This window comes from Nymphaea colorata, chromosome 1 (assembly GCF_008831285.2).
Source record: "Nymphaea colorata isolate Beijing-Zhang1983 chromosome 1, ASM883128v2, whole genome shotgun sequence".
NCBI lineage: Eukaryota > Viridiplantae > Streptophyta > Magnoliopsida > Nymphaeales > Nymphaeaceae > Nymphaea > Nymphaea colorata.
In genome coordinates this window covers 33,570,753-33,583,674 of record NC_045138.2, presented here as the reverse complement: position 1 = coordinate 33,583,674, position 12,922 = coordinate 33,570,753, and the positions used below count along the sequence as shown (strand labels likewise).

The 12,922-nt window shown below is 40.7% G+C and overlaps 1 pseudogene; it reads right to left on the bottom strand.

The window, feature by feature from the left end:
- Nucleotides 1–858: 858 nt before the first annotated feature.
- Nucleotides 859–12,131, bottom strand: LOC116246257 (uncharacterized; annotated as a pseudogene).
- Nucleotides 12,132–12,922: the final 791 nt, after the last annotated feature.

The window sequence follows — 12,922 nt, the reverse complement described above, 5'->3', positions numbered from 1 at the left end:
ATTAAACGTATAAATTTAATTTTCTAAAAGGTGGGTGACAATTAGTAGTTTGATTTTGAAATATAGTTTTCAATGTGAATCATATAATTAAACAATCATCCAGTGAATCGGAAGGCTTATAATCACCATAAATAATTCACATGTGTCTCTGTGTGTGTATGTATATATATAGTGCTGAGAAATTTTCATCTTTGATTTAAAAGTTGAGTGGCGACTTTTGCCCAAATGTCAGACCTCTTATTCGATTTTTTCTTAATGAAGCCAAATATTTCAATTGATTTTTTATTTTTCGGAAACTTTCCTTCGTTGATGCTTGATGGTACAAGAAACGTAACATATAGCAACATCCAGGCTGAATTTATCAGTCGGTTAGATCGTGTTAATGAGCTTAATAAGTCTATTCAATCAAACAAAAAACCGATTCAATGGGGCTTTAGCTCTGATTTGTAAGGAAATTCTCCCTGTCTAAGCTTAGGGTTTCTGCAGCTACCTGCAGAGTGGCATAGCAGAGCATACTTAGTAATAGTGATATAAAATGTCTGGATCCAGGAGAATAAATTATAGAATGGAAGTCAGGCTACAAATGAATTGGTACAGCCAAAAGACTTCCAACTGGACTCATCGGCCGGTCGCACAACTTTTAGTTCAAAAGTTGAGCTTCAGGTTTTTCTGGTTCTTCGGGAATTCTAGTCAAGCAAAGACATCGTCATATTCCAGAACCAAGATTTGCACACAAATTGAGATTTTTCCAAGAATAACATTTCAGAACATAAGGAGATGGTTCCCTTGCATAGTAACGTGCATCACAAAATAGCTTTCGTAAAAAGATAGAGCTACATGTGAGCTTCTGTCGGCAGATGCCTCCAAAAACTTTATTTATTCACATATTGGTTTCCTAACTATTTGATTTATTTATGCAAACGATTGCCACACGGTGCAATCGAGCTTGGATGTCGATGGTATATGGCTTCAGAATACGTGAAATAAGGAGGACAAAGATCTAAGAAGTTTTACAGACCCTGAAGGGATCAACGCAGCTAGATTGCTAGCTCTCTATCGAGCTTCGACCGCTGACATTGGAATTGTTGTAGGTTCACTTCCTGTAGGAGGCGAACTTCCATCTATAGGCTTCCTCTTGTGAGAGTAGGCTGGATGCTTAGGTGCAGGGAGTACTGCGCCGTCTTCGCTCAGCATGAGACAGATGGAAGCCATGGTCGGACGATCTGCAGCATCTTCTTGCACACAAAGCAATCCCACATTGATGCACTTCATCACCTGATCTAAGTTGCACGGCGTTCCCAATAATGGATCAAGCAAATTCATTGCTTTATCTTCATTCCACAGTTTCCATGCCTGCCCAATACAACTCAAAAGCATCAAACACAATGACCAGTTACAATGAGAGATGTGAATGACAAAGCAATTGAGATGACTGGCTGGCAAAGAAGAAAGGATCAAGAATTCGTACGTGGCCTAAAAGGTTAAGGGAATGCTCCATGTCTTGGAACCTCGTCATCCTCTGCCCACTCACTATCTCAAGGACTATGACCCCCCAAAGCTGAAGACGTCGGATTTTATGGAGTAGCGGCCCTCCAATGCATATTCTGGTGCAATGTACCCACTGCCATTTTCATCATGAACTAATATAGCAAGCTTGAGAGATGATGATGGAAGTCCTTGTAAATGGTGGTATAAGAGAGATGGAGAGAAAGCACTCACTAGGTGCCCATCACTCTGTGGGTGTTTTCTTGACTTTGGTCACCATCCAATATTCTGGCTAAACCAAAATCGGAAATCTTAGGGTTCATCTCTGCATCGAGGAGAATGTTGCTGCCTTTGAGATCCCTATGAATCACTCTCAATCTTGATTCTCTGTGCAGATACTGAAGCCCACGAGCAATCCCCATCACTATCAAGAAGCGTTTCTCCCAACACAGCAGCCTTCTAAGACTTTCTTCTGCATCATGGTCAGTAGTGCAGATGTTGAACAATTAGTTGAGGGGAGAAGGAAAAGGAAATCGGAAATCAATCTCTAGTACTGCTGAAAGTCGTCAGACGACTTGTTGACGGAAGAAAGTAAAAAAAATCAGAAATCAATCGCTAGCCTTGCACATTGGCACAAAACAGGACAATTTATCTTTACATTGCACTGAAGCATGTATACATGTTAATCGAGAACAGATCCCAGCAAAGTGAATGAGAGTGACAGACCGCCGAAGATGAATGCGTCGAGGCTTTTGTTCGGCATGTACTCGTACACCAAAATCTTCTCTTCTCCCTCAACGCAGCATCCTAAAAGCTGGACAAGGTTTCTGTGCTGAAGCTTTGCGATTAACTTCACTTCGTTTACGAACTCTTCCACACCTTGCTTGGAATCCTTGGACAATCTCTTCACAGCTACTTGCTCCCCTGAGAGGTCACCCTTTTTCGACGTATAAACCGCCATGTTAGTTTACAATTGATTACTATTTTCTACGTAAAACAGAAAATATATATATATACATCGCATTGAGGGAAAATCTATCGTCTATATCTGCCAGATCTATCTTCAAAGGTATTTAGTTATAACTGCTGATCAATTCACCGGATTCCAAAGCTGGTCAAGGTTAAACACCACTGCAAGTAAACGTTTTGGCCAGAACCACACCGAGACAGAGACAGAGACAGATTTGGAATTTCTGAAATGGCGATCTTACTTTGTAGACAACACCAAAACCTCCCTCTCCAAGCATGTTTGAATAAGAAAAATCGTTGGTTGCAGCAGCGATAAATCGAAGCTCATAAAACGGTAGGTCAGGTCCTCTGCTCTCTTCCCCTTCTCCTCCAAGATCAATTGCAGAATCAAGACCTGCTTCATTTGGTTCCCCTGCATCATTTGGAGCCCAAAAGCATTTCACAAAGTTGAGAAGAAGAGGAGAAAGAGGTCCTGATATGAATAAGGAAGCTAAAAGCCTCGGTTCTTTTTTTCAGGCCACTGCACTTAGGCGACACAGAGCCAAGGAAAGCAAGGCTGCGTGACACATGAACGCTCTCATGTCAGCCAGCTTGTGAACTGGAGAGACTATATCATGAGAGGCTGCGTGTATCTAGATGGCAACGATGAAACGAAAATACAACAAATTTTGCTGTCCCCAGATCATAATTGGTCAGATTAGTCGCTTACCTCTCTGTTTGGCATTGCGCCTCCAAGACCAATATGCTCCTACAGCAATGCATACAACTGCTACCAGAGGAATTGCTACAAAGACTAGAAATCGTGCTGATTTCGGTCCTCGCCCACCTGAGATAAAATAAGAAGAGTTTCCACTGGAGTTATGGAGTCTTCTCTGATTGATGGCCCTGCCCTATAACTCTGTCAAAATTCATTCCGGACCGACTCAGTGTTGTGAATTTTTATTTTTTCGACCGAGTCATTCTTCTAGAAGATTAAGAAAATTGACCGGATGAAATCGAATTGTTTTTAATTCAGAATTGTAAAAGCCAGAAAAAGAACGTTAAGAAAATACAAAGGATGTATAAAACATATTACAGTTTTAATCTTCAATGAATTGAACATAAAGAAATTTCAAGGAACGATTTTGAATGCAACCAATAATTTCTCTAACTAGGAGAAATTTCTTTGTGTGGTCTGGCAAATTTCTGTATGGGAACAACGCCTGAATTTTTTTAAGGATGGCGAACCCAATTTACCTCTAGTTGAGGCTTCAGTGATCACAGGAGAAGGCTGCGTCTTTGTGGTCTCATTCGTGGCAATCTGCAAGGCGCCGGCAAGACGAACGTAAACGCCGTTTCCACTACCTTCAGACAGCTGTTGGAGATTGAAAAGGTCTCCCCTCCATATAGAACAGTTAGTTTCCTTATAAGAATAAGCGGTACATGAACAATCTTTCAGACAAGCTGACTTGCACTCATTTGCACTCGCGAGTGTTGTTGAAGCATCAGGTTTCCCAGGGGCATTCATCTTCGGCAGTAAAGAAAACTGGTCACCTGCGCACTGCAATTTGTTCTTCCTTGTGCATCCATCAGACCAATCATTCAGTTCCCAGTTTTTAGCAGATGCCGGCTTGAACCCCTCAACGCATTGGCAGGGATTCAGGCTAACCTGATCACAAACCCCAAAGGCTCCACACAGACCATAGACTTCACAGGTCTGATACTCTGTGGGCTTCAGCCAGAGAAGAGTCCATTGTGATTTATCTTTGTCCCATATATATTGCTTGAGCTGCCCAGTATGATCCACTATATACCTTGACATGCTCCCGTAGAACGCGTAAGTGAAGTAGCTCACTGTGTCGTTTGTGACATAGTTGAAAGTTATGGCTGAATAACCTCGCATCTCCGGCGAGTTAGCGAAAATGTGGCCATCCCAAATCCCAGTGCTCCAGTACTTATGAGTCCTGTTCCACAGCAGAAAACATTGTGCGGTTCCATCTGGATCTATCTCAAAAGAGAATGGCCCAGGGGAGGGGTCCTGTAAATTCTTCCATGAAGTGAGAACTTGGCGCTGCTTGGTTACCTTGTTCAGTCCAAAAATTTGACCAGGCAAATAGGTGTTTGTTGGGTGGCTGAAACTGTCCCAGAAGATGGTGCCAGACGAACTGTTATCCCTCAGAACAAGATTACCACTGTCCAGAAGGACAGCAACCATGGAACTTGAACGTGGGCTTGGATTTAGGTTGGTAGACCATATCACCGAGGACCCTGATTGAGTTTGAAGAACCAAGTTACCATCTTCGGAGATCTTAAATTCTGCTGTGTTGTCCTGTAGAGGTCTCTTTCTGTTGGCTACCCAAACCACATTGTCTCCTGGCTTATCCTTGAACCAAACGCCTATGTAGTATCTGGCTGGATTCCCGAGAGTGAAGTAACCCAATTCAAATGCTCCAGCAGAAGATCTAATTGTCTGGTCAACCGTTAGAGCATGAGTTGGGTAAATCGTGTTCACATAAGAACATAAAATCTTTTGCACGAAGCAGCACAGCAGAAAGCCAAAGAGAACTGTAGGTGATGGCTGCCTCGTTAAGCCTCTCGGCTGTCTGCATGTTTCCATGGCAATAGGTAATCGATGCAGGTGTCTCCAAAAACAAAGATGAACCCCCAGATACTTGACATCTAGCCTTTTTATTTTTATTTGTTAGCATGCCGGGATCAAGCACAGTACATTACCCCTCTGATCGAGTGAATGCTGAGAGTGATAGAAGCGACAGAGAGAGCAAAAGTTGAATAAAGTTATAAAAAAATGACGATAACAAAAGCAACCAAGTTGACCACAAGAAATGACAGCCCTTTTGACAGTAGTTGGGCCCCTTGAATGTAAGCAGAAGAATTTGTTTCAAAATGGGGCTCCATCTTTTGTCATAAATATCGGGTTTTTGATAGAGACGTTCATTTCTATCAGGTGATTTGTTGGAGAGCTTTTTCTCCGGAAAAAAAATTGACAATTTGTAAAAGAAAAATAGGTAAAATAAAATAAATGAAAAACTAACCAAAAAAGACATAAAAAAATCATTAGACAAAATTATAAAAATAATGTTTTTAGCGATGATAAATAATGTACGGTAGGATTCAGGTTTAATCTTTTTCAAAAAAAAACTTCTTTTTCTATTTTTTAATATTAATATTTTTTTAATGAAAATAAACATTTTTGGGAATCGACAATTCTATATGGGTGAAGAAGATGTTTGTGTAAAGGGAAAACTTAAAACAAAATGGAAGAAAGAGAAAACTGAATTGAATACCCACGAAATCGAAAATTAATGGACATTCATTTTTTGTATTTTTATATATAAGAAAATTAGATTCTAACAACTGCCTTTTGCCACCACTTTTTCTCGGTAACGAAGGGAGGCTTTAGATTTTAAAAATGTGCAAAAAAGAAGTGCCACTGGTAATTTATTAAAATTTTTAGGAGCAAAAAGATAATTTAAAAAGAATTTTGTATAGGTCATCACATGTAACCGATGATTTTCAAGTGATCATAAGTGAGTGAATTAAAAAGTGTGATGTTTTCATGTTTGGCTATTTGGACGTTCTTTTCATCAGAATGAGACCTACGGCCTTTAACGTGAGAGTATTTAAGATCATTTACGACCGTATGATAATGGTATGCCTCCAAATAAATCTTCTTCTTCTCACAGATGCGAAGACATAATAGCAATAATAATGACGAAAGTAAGGAACAGATATATTGCTTTGACACAAGGGAAATTGGTGGATCGAATTATTCTACGCTTACTACGGGTTTTAAATTGAGGGCACACATCCTAACAACAGAAGCAACCCATTTTTTGTCATATGTATATAATAGGGCATTCATTTTTTTCTGGAACAAGTTTATGGAATAAAGAATGGCCAATTACCTTCTTAGGAACTGTTTGGCAACGAGAACAGACAGATGATAAAGTTTTGGTGTTCTTAGGATCGGATTACCAAGTTCATGGTGTTAAAAGAGCGGCAGCCAGAGCTATGGCTCCATCCAGATGCTTCTCTAGAGCTTTGGACCGACTCGGAAATTCTGTAACAAGTTCCCATGAAACTGCCAGCATTGGATTTTATTTTTTATGTTTTTTTTTTCAATTTTCTCCCTTACAAAGAAAATATTTTAGTAGATATATACCAAAAGTTATCGCTGTTTCCTAATTCTAGGATGATGAGGACATTTTTCATATATAATTTTTTGGAGTACTTTATCCAAATCTTGGTACCATTACCAATCAAATTTGGGTTCAGATTCAAAATGCAATTTCACAATTAAATGTCAATACAATTAAAATCTGGATGACTGATTTCGATGATTGCTGGCTCGAATTTGAGCTAACAATAATTACTTAAACTACATCATCAACTTCGTAGAAGCAAAATATTCCACTACATTTCATCGCCGGAGGCATTTATTCTGTTATGAGAAAGAAAAGCCAGCAAGAAGGAAAATAATATATAGCAGGGCGTTTGATCTTCACGTCTTACTTTATAATATTCGGGTGCACGTATGACGACTGTAAAAAGCATTTTTGGCAGCCTGATGTTATTTCGATATTTAGACCTCAATTTCAATATTAATCTGAATTCAAACTCGGTTAGACGTTATTTTTATCTGATGTTAATTTTTTTCCGGTGACTAACTTTTTTTTTTTTTAAGCAGTCTGATGAGACACCCAATCCATTGACATTTTTACCCTGCTTAAGGATCGGGAAAAAAGTTAGAAATTTTGTCTAGGAGGGGCCGAACTATACTTCTTAAACCGTATTAGAGCAGAAACAAACACGGCAATCAAAGTTTACACCTCCAATATTTTTTAAAAAAATTATAAAAAACAAATCACCGTTCAATTTTTAAAAGTTTACAAATATGAACACAATTTTTTGAGAAAAAGTCTCAAGGGGCTGCCTATCTCACAAACAAACATCGACTTCTAATTTAAAATGGAAAATACCTCTTATTAAAAAGAATCACTTCTCTATCGGTCAATGAATGATGTTTTGTTTACACAATTAAGTTTCAAAAATTAACCTTCAAGGTGTTTTCTTTTTTGTTGCAGGGTTGTAGCCATACAAATGCAATCATCAGAATTAATCCAGGACCTACAAATGCAATGCAAAGAAATTGAGATTTCTCAAAGAATAACACAACATTTTAGAACACACTGTATAATAATCTGCATGATAAAAATAACTTTCCATAAAGGGAGTCACCGTATAAAACGTTTGCCATATGACGCATTTGTTGATCAACAGTCAAAAAGTATTTACGACTTGTATCAATAGAACCGCAAAGTTGGATGTCCGTGATGCATTTAGAGCTAGAAAATGGTCGGAGCGACGAGAAAGATCTTATAAAGTTTTAGAGACCCTGAAGGGATAAACGCAGCAAGAGTACTGCTAGCTTCCTACCGAGCTTCCACCGCTGAAATCGGGGTCGTTGTAGGCTCACTTCCTATAGGAGGCGAACTTGCATCCACAGGCCTAGCCTTGTGAGAGTAGGCTGGATGCTTAGGAGTAGGGAGTGCTTCTGCGTCTTCGCTCAGCATGAGACAAATGGAGGACATGGTCGGACGATCTGCTGCATCTTCTTGCACGCAGAGCAGTCCCACATTGATGCACCTCATCACCTGATCTAAGTTGCACGGCGTTCCCAATGATGGATCAAGCAAATTCACTGCTTTATCTTCACTCCACAGTTTCCATGCCTGCAGCCCAATACAACTCACAAGTATCAAGCACAATTTACCAGTTACAATGGGAGATGTGTATCACAGAACAATGGAGATGGCTGGAAACCTTGTCATCCTTACATGGCCTAGAAGGTTAAGGGAGTGCTCCATGTCTTGGAACCGTGTCATCCTCTGCCCACTCACAATCTCAAGGACGATGACCCCAAAGCTGAAGACGTCGGTTTTTATGGAGTAGCGGCCTTCTAGTGCGTATTCTGGTGGCATGTACCCACTGCCATTTTCATCACGAATTAATTTAGCATGCTTGAGAAATGATGGAGGGAAGTCCTTTATAAGAGAGAAGCAGAGAAAGTACTCACTAGGTGCCCACCACTTTGTGGGTGTTCACTTGACTTTGGTCACCATCGAATATTCTGGCCAAACCAAAATCAGAAATTTTAGGGTTCATCTCTGCGTCAAGGAGAATGTTGCTGCCTTTGAGATCCCTATGTATCACCCTCAATCGCGATTCTCTGTGGAGATATTGAAGCCCACGAGCAATCCCCATCACTATCTCGAAGCGTTTCTCCCAACCCAGCAGCCTTCTAAGACTTTCTTCTGCACCATGGTTTGTAATGCAGAAAATTGAACAATTAGTCGAGGGGAGAAAAAAAAGGAAATCAGAAATCAATCCCTAGGGCTGCTGGAAGTCGTTGGACGACTTATTGAGTGGAGAAAGTAAAGAAAATTAGAAATCAATCGCTAGCCTTGCACAATAGTCACAAAACAGGGCAATTTATCTGTACATGCACTGAAGCATGTACATGTGTTAATCGAGAACAGATCCCAGCAAAGTGAATGAGAGTGACAGACCGCCGAAGATGAATGTGTCGAGGCTTTTGTTCGGCATGTACTCGTACACCAAAATCTTCTCATCTCCCTCAACACAGCACCCTAAAAGCTGAACAAGGTTTTTGTGCTGAAGCTTTGCAATTAGCTTCACTTCGTTCACGAACTCTTCGACCCCTTGTTTGGAATCCTTGGACAATCTCTTCACAGCTACTTGCTCCCCTGAGAGCTCACCCTTTTGCAATGTTTAAACCGCAATGTTAGTTTACAACTGCCGACCATTTTCTACGTAAAACAGAAAAAGAAAAGGAATCACATTGAAGGAAATTCTATTGTCCAATAGTAAATCGGGTTCTCTGCCATTTATGACTACTGATCAAGTCAGCGGGTTCTATAGCTTGTAAATGTTAAGCGTCACAGGAACTAAACGTTGTCCAGAGAACCCTTGCCCCTGTATTCACTTTGCTCCAAGAATAGTGGGAAAAGAGATTCATCAATTGCGACAGATTGGGATTTAAAATTTGTGAAATGGCAGTCTTACTTTGTAGACAGCACCAAAACCTCCTTCTCCCAGCCTGTTTGATTCAGAAAAATTATTGGTGGCAACCATGATAGCTCGAAGCTCATACAACGGCAGGTCAGGTCCTCTATTGAATTCCCCTTCTTCTCCAAGACCAATTGCAGCAGCTAGATGTGCATCGCTTGGTTCACCTGCATCATTTGGAGGCCGGAAGCACTCCACAATGTTCATGAGAAGAAGAGGAGCAAGCATTCGTAATATGAACTAAGGAATATGATCTATATGCAGATAGCAAGCTGAAAGCCGCAGTTCTTTTCTCATTTTCAGGCCACCAATGAGCGATAAAACAGAGAGCTGAAGAAAGCAAGGTCGATCGCTCTCATGTCAGCCAGCTAGCTAGTTAACAAGAGAAACAACTTACTAGATTGGAGACGATGATAAGAAAATTAGCAACTTGTGCTATTCCAGAATCATAATTGGTCAGATGGATGATTACCTCTCCGTTTGGCATTCCGCCTCCAAAACAAATATGCTCCTACAGCAATACATAGAACTGCCACCAGAGGAATCACTACAAAGACTAGAACTCGTTTGCGTTTCTGGCCTCGGCCACCTGAAATAAAACAAGAAGAGTTCTCGTTAGGGTTAAGGGGTCTTCTCTTATAGATGGCCTTGTTCTCTAACCCTTACAAAATTCATATTTCTGGGCACAACTCGTTGTTGTGAAATTGTGATTTTTGGATTGAGTCGTTCTCTCAAGAAGATTTAGAAAATTGACTGGACGAAATCGAATTGGAAAATTAGGAGTATACTTTTCTTTCTAATTCAGAAATGTAAAACACAAAAAAAGATTAAGAAAATTCAAATGATGTCAAAAAAAAGGTGAAAAATAAAATGCATAATATTTCGAATGTTCAATTAACTGAATATAAACAATGTTTAGGAATAATATATTTACAATGTAACCAATAAATTCTCTTAGTGGGGAAAAGTTCTCTGTGCAGTGGGCAAGTTTCCGTATGGGAACATTAATGCCTGAAATTTGTCAAGGATCCAACCACTACAAGGATGCGAACGACAGTAACAGACGACGATGGCTAGAGAAATCAATGTACCTCCAGTTGATGCCTCGGTGATCACAGGAGCAGGTTGCTTCTTTGCAGTCTCATTTGTGGCAGTCTGCAAACCGGCAAGGCGAATGTAAATGCCGGCTCCACTACCTTGAGGCAGATGCTGGAGATTGAAAAGGTCTCCCCTCCATATAGAACAGTTATTTTCCACATAAGAATAAGCTGTACATGAACAATCTTTCAGACATGCTGACTTGCACTCTGCTGCACTTCCCAGTGCTCTTGCAGCATCAGGTTTCCCAGGGGATCTCATGTTTGACAGTAAAGAAAACTGGTCACCTGCGCACTGCAATTTGTTCTTCCTTGCGCACCCATCGGTCCAATCATTGAGTTCCCAGTTTTTAGCAGATACCGGCTTGAACCCATCAACGCATTGGCAAGGATTCAGGCTGACCTGATCACAAACCCCAAAGGCTCCACACAGACCGTAAACTTCACATGTTTGATACTCCGTAGGCCTCACCCAGAACAGAATCCATTGTGATCTACTTTTGTCCCATATGAATAGCTTGACTTGCCCGGTATGGTCCAATATAAACCTTGCAATTATGGTGCTACTGTAGAAGGAGTAAGTGAAGTAGCTCACAGTGTCATTTGTGACATAGCTGAAATTGATAGGCCGACCTCTCATCTCAGGCACTGCACTAAAAACGTGGCCATCCCAAGTCCCAGTGCTCCAGTACTGCTGGGTCTTGTTCCACATCAAAATCATCTGAGCAGTTCCATTTGGATCAACCTCTTCAGAGTAAAACCCAGGGGAAGGGTCCTGTAAATTTTTCCATGCACTGAACCGTATGATCTGCTTGGTTGCCTTATTTACTCCAAAAATTTGATTTGGCAACCAAGTGTCCGTTGGATGACTGAAAGCGTCCCAAATGATGGTGCCTGCAGAAGAGTTTTTATCCCTCAGAACAAGATTACCACTGTCCAGCAGGATAGCAACCATGGAATTTGAACGTGGGCTTGGATTCAGGTTGGTAGACCATATCACTGAGGACCCCGATTGGGTTTGAAGAACCAAGTTACCATCTTCGGATATCGTAAATTCTGCTGTGTTGTCGTATAGCGGTCTCTCTCTGTTGGCTACCCAAACCACATTATCGACTGGGATATCCTTAAACCAGATGCCTACGAAGTATCTGGCTGGATTACCAAGAATGAAGTAACCCAATTCAAATATCCCACCTGAAGATGTGATTGTCTTGTTCCCGCTCAGAGACTGAGTTGGGTAAATGGTGTCTGTAGAAGAGCATACGTTCTTTTGCATGCAGCAGAAGAGCAGGAAGCACAAGAGAAGTCCAAGCGATGGCTGCCTCGTCAAGCATCCCCTCTGTCTGCAGGTTTCCATAGCAACAGCTAATCAATGCAGGTGTCGAGAAGGAAACAAAGATGGGGTAGCAGTGGAGCTAGATGCTAATAAGAAGGAAATAGTACCACACCCAGATTCTTAGAATGCTCTCATGTTTCTTGTTAAGTTACATCTTCTACAATCCACTTTTGGTGACTTGATTGTCTGGCAACAGATCCGCATGCAGCCCTAGAGACTTAACATCATGTCCTTTATTTTATTTTGGTTAGCATGTTCGTTACAAGCACGGTACCTTACCTTTGGATTGAATGAATGCTGAGAGTGACAGAAGATAGCCGTATGAAAGTCGGCACACAGAGAGAGAGAGAAGAAGTGGGGCCCGTTGACTTGATCTGTTCTCTCTCCCTACCCATTCAACGGGCCCCACTTTTCTCTCTTTACATGCATATGTACACATACATTTTATATATAAACGTGAACAGATCTAAACAAAAGCCGAGCCGATCAAATGGAAAATTTATTCACAAAATTGGTGACGAGATGAGACATGATGAACATATCAAGAGAAAGTAGTCCACTTTAAAAACTGGGGAATTGCCCACAAAATCGACAATTGACGTTCATTTGCTGCCTCTTTATAAATAAGAAAATTAGATTCTAACAGCCACTTACTTTGGTCATCACATATCACCGACGACTTTCAAGTGACTGTAAGTGAGGTCGTGAAAAAATAACGGTGGTGTTTCGTGTTTGGCTATTTTGACGTGAAGCCTACGGCCTTAATGTGAGAGCGTTTAAGATCAGTTACGACCGTATGATAATGGTATGCCTCCAAATAAATTTTCTTCTTCTGGAGAGATGTGACGACATAATAGCAATAATGATGACGAAGGTAACGAACAGACACATGGCCATGTCAAAATTGCTTTGACGCAAGGGAAATTGGCGGATCGAGTTATGCAAA